Source organism: Vigna unguiculata, chromosome 2 (genome assembly GCF_037176805.1).
Source record: "Vigna unguiculata cultivar grain cowpea cultivar isolate G323 ecotype 2 chromosome 2, ASM3717680v1, whole genome shotgun sequence".
Taxonomy (NCBI): Eukaryota; Viridiplantae; Streptophyta; class Magnoliopsida; order Fabales; family Fabaceae; genus Vigna; species Vigna unguiculata.
The window spans coordinates 1,891,269-1,895,980 of NC_140793.1; positions in this window are offsets into that span (position 1 = coordinate 1,891,269).

A 4,712-nucleotide genomic window follows, 5' to 3' on the forward strand; every position below is an offset into this window, starting at 1 on the left:
CATATTCACAACTTTCCCCGTAATTTTGTATGATTAGACGATGTTGCTACTATGGTTTGTTTCATATACCTTCATGAAACCATTGTGCTACCACATGTGAACAAACATCTTGTTTGTGATCAACCATTGTGACATTGTAAGAATATGTACCATAACATGCATATCCATAACCCATTGGTCTGAATCTGAATCATTTGGATGGAATAAGCTCATATTCGTAGTACCCTTAAAGTAACGAAGTATATGTTTTACTCCAAACCATTTTCTTCTTGTAGTTGAAGAACTATATCTTGCTTAACAAATTTATAGCAAATGCAATATTAGATCGAGTATAATTCGCAAGATACATTAGTGTTTCTATGACACTAAGATATGGTGCTTCTAAACCAAGAAGATCTTCATCATTTTCTTGAGGTCTAAGAAGAGTCTTTATCAACATCTAACGACCTCACAACTATTGGAGTGCATAATGGACATGACTTGTCCATTTAGAACATTTTAAGCACTTTAATTATATAAGCTTCTTGATGTATAAAAACACCTTTATTTAAATACTCAATTTCTAATTTCAAATAAGACTTTGACCTTCAAAGATCATTCATCTCAAATTATTTCTTTGAGTAATCAATTGCCTTTGTGAACTCATTAGGAATTCCAACGACGTTTATGTCATCTACATAAACAATAATTATGGCAAATTGATTTTCTAATATTTTCATATAAATACAAGGACAAAAAGGATCATTTCGATATCCTTATTTTAATAAGAACTCAATAAGATGGTTATACCACACACATCCTTGCTTTAATCAATAAAAGAGCATGTTCAATTTTATTGAATAACCCTCTTTAGAATTTGTCTTGTTGGGCAAATAAAATCCTTCAGGAATTTTCATATAAATATAATTCTCAAAAGAACCGTACGAATAGGTTGTAACATCATCCATTAGATGTAAATGCAAACCTTGTTGTGCAACTAGGATAATCGAATATTGCAATGTTGTTGCATTCAATACTAGTGAACATGTTTTTTCACTAATCAATACAAGGTTTTGTGAATAACCTTGAGCAACCAATTATGCTTTGTATCTAACAATTTCATCATTTTTAATTTGATTTTTGCGCAAAAATCCATATGTACCCAATGAGTTTCACAACTTCAGGAGTGCGAACTACACGTCCAAAAACCTTTCGTTTAGCAAACAAATATAATTATGCTTCTTTGCATATTTTCATTTTGGCCAATCTTTTCCTTGCCGACAATCTTTTGTTGATCATTGCTTATTGATCCTCATTGTCATTCATAGCATTCATCGCTATGTTATAAGTAAAAGTTTCGTCAATGTTAACTTCATTTTGGTTCCATATTATATGATTCATGACATAATTTATTGAGATCTCATCATTTTCAACCATTTCAGGTACCTGAGGTTCTTCTGGAACCAAATCATTAATTATGTCAAATGAATCTTTTGGGATTTCAACCTTTTCGATTAGGTTATTTTGCATATTAGCCCCCTTTCTCATTCAAGAGTTTTTATCTTTGGAACCAATAGGTCTACCACGCTTCAAACGTGTTCACATGAGTTTTTCAACCCTTTTTTTCCGCATCATAATAATTGATCATGTCAAACAAGACAATCATTTTGATTTGTAAACTTCTGGTTTACCATGACATGCATTTAAATTGTACTAATAAACTTGTAGTACAAACTATAAGAGAATGTTGATAATTTCTCCAATACACTTTCTTTTTCAACTCAATCATAGAGATATAAAGATATTTCATATCTTTTTCATTGTTTGTCTCAATATAATATCCATTTAGACAAATATCATTGAAACTTAATAAGTTTCTATTCAACTTCTTGGTAGAAGTATAATAGCTCTTCTAGAGTCTTCAAATATATTTGTAGTACTATAAATAATACTAACATCGATGTCTCACATCATCAAACAAGAGAAAAATTTATTACTCTTGAGAATTGTATAAGTTGTTGCACAATCAATAAGACACATATCTTTTGGTACTAGTGCAAAACATTCGTTTTTCATATAAACGTAAATATCCATATGAGATTTTTTTTTCAACACTTTCATCAGCAAAGAAAATAACAATATCAAGATGAGTAGCATCCATATGGCCATAATCAGAATCACTATCTTCATAAGCAAAGTGTGTTTCTATGTTCTTCTCGTTATTTGTAAGATGCTTTGGTGTACAATAAGTACAACTCAAATGGCCTTTACCACCATAATGATAATATATACTTTCATCTTTTTGTCAATATTTTCACATTTTCCTTTTCCCTTTTTTTTCACATTATTGTGCTACTTCTGGTGACAAAATGTGTCTTTGAAATTTTCTTTATAACCATGTCCATAATAAAGATCACGATCACGATCATGAAAATATAAATAAAATGTTGCTGCATTCACTTCTGGGAATGGAGCAGAATCAATTTAGACAACTTTCATGATTTTCTATCAAAAGCTCATTGCTTTTTTCAGTCATACAAAGGCATGAAATAAATTCATAATATTGATTGTTGCATTCACTTCTGGGAATGGAACAGATTAGACGGATCTCATGATTTTTCATCAAAAGCTATATTGCTTTGTCCAGCCAGCCATACATAGGCATGAAATAAATTCATAATATTTGTGAATCCTTTTTCACAATATTTGTGTCGCATGAGCAAATTAGTTGCTTAGATGCTTTATTTCTTGATTTAATGGTATCCAATTATCCATTGCATCTAAATGTATTTCAAAATTTAAAATCCAATATAAGGAATTCTTCCTTGCAATATCAAGGGTCACAAATCCAAATTTTGCAACGTTTCGCGTGTTTAGAACTAACACATAAAATAATAATATTAATAATAATAATCATCATCAAAATAATAATATTAATAATAATCATCGTCATAATAAAAATAAATAATAAGACGGAGATGGAAATTGATAAAGTTAAACAATTCTTATCGCAAGAGGAAAAATATAAGTTAAAATTATAATTAGAGAAAGGATTAGAAAGAGCCTGGATTGAGACACGCAGAACACTGTCGTTATAGAGAAAAAGCTTCCACTAGTCCTCAATTGGTTGAAGCATCGTGCTGATAACGTGTTATGAAATAAAGCGAATAACATAGAGAATGACGACAGATAATAGAGAAGAGAATAAACAAGAGAGAATAGAGAATGACAGAATAGGGAGCAACACATCTCTGTATTATTATTGATAGGAAGAATCCTATTTATAGATACAATATGTAATCCATAAAGGAAACAAATCAACCTAGTTAATACAAATATTTACCATAAAGAGTAATGAATCATATGAGTAAATGTATCAAATCAATGGACAATCATTAATTCATAACATTTCCTTTATTTTATTCAACTCATTTTTAAGAACTTTCAAAAACACTTAAATCCATTTAAAGTCTTCCACTCAGTTACTTTTGACCAAATATTAAAATATTTTTTTAGTAAGTAAAACTTTATATATTCTTTAATAAAGCTTCTTTCCTAAATATTATTAATTACAACCGTAATATTTTTTTTATATTATATAACTATTTTATGCCAAATTTTATTTATCATGTCTGTACAATTTTAAGATATTTTTTTCTCATTTTATTCATTATTAATCGTCTTTAACATTCATTAAAAAAATATAATTAAAATTATCTTTTTAATAATTATATCAAATTAACTATCAACATTTTATATTACTCAAACATCTTACAACTTAAAAACAATTGCACAAAAAATATGTAACTTATTTTTATATTTGTTTTCCATATAAATTTTTTAATACATTTTAATACATTTCCTATTTTAAAATTTTTACAAATTTCAATTAAAAAGTTTCATATTTTTTATATTTTTAATTTTTTTCTGATTAAAAGTTATTTTTCGACAAAATTTCTATATTTCTATAGTTTTGAGTATTCATTATATTCTTTTTTATGAAAAAAAATATTTTTAAATATAAAAAAAATTATGTAATTTAGTTGAGTAGATAAATGCATATAAGTCTAGTAGTGGTAATAAAATTGTGAAATATTCTACTATACAAACAAATTCATCAAACTCAGTTCCCAATATTTCCATTATAAAAAATTTAAAACTTTTTTTCTTTTATTCTTCCAAACTCAAACTCTAATTAAAAGGTTTCAAAACTTTTTCCTTTTATTTTACTAAATTTATGCTAGTTGAGACTTTAATTTGTACCCTCATTTACTATCAAACTCTAATGAAGTAAACTATGACACTATTTGATCATAAGTAAACTTTAATTATATTAATAAGAACATGATCCTACTGATTTATTTTACTAATCTCAATTCTTTTCTTGGTCCTTCAAGAGACAAAATTGACATTCATTGGATGATTGAAAGAGGACATGCTAATCATAAAGTGACATTGGATGGAATCTGAACTTGACATAGATTGAGTGATGACTTCAGTTCACCCAATGATGCATTCATGGTATCAGTCATCTTAAATTATCAACATTAAATGAATGTGTGTCGATCATAAATGACTTTAAATGAGACTGTCTGACCTATAATAATGAGTGAGATAATTATTTTTAGAGATCACAAATAGGTCATATATGTAGGTAAGTGCACAACTGAACATAATTATCATTTTTATGATATTTTCTCAAATAAATATACAATCGAATAAATATTTATTTT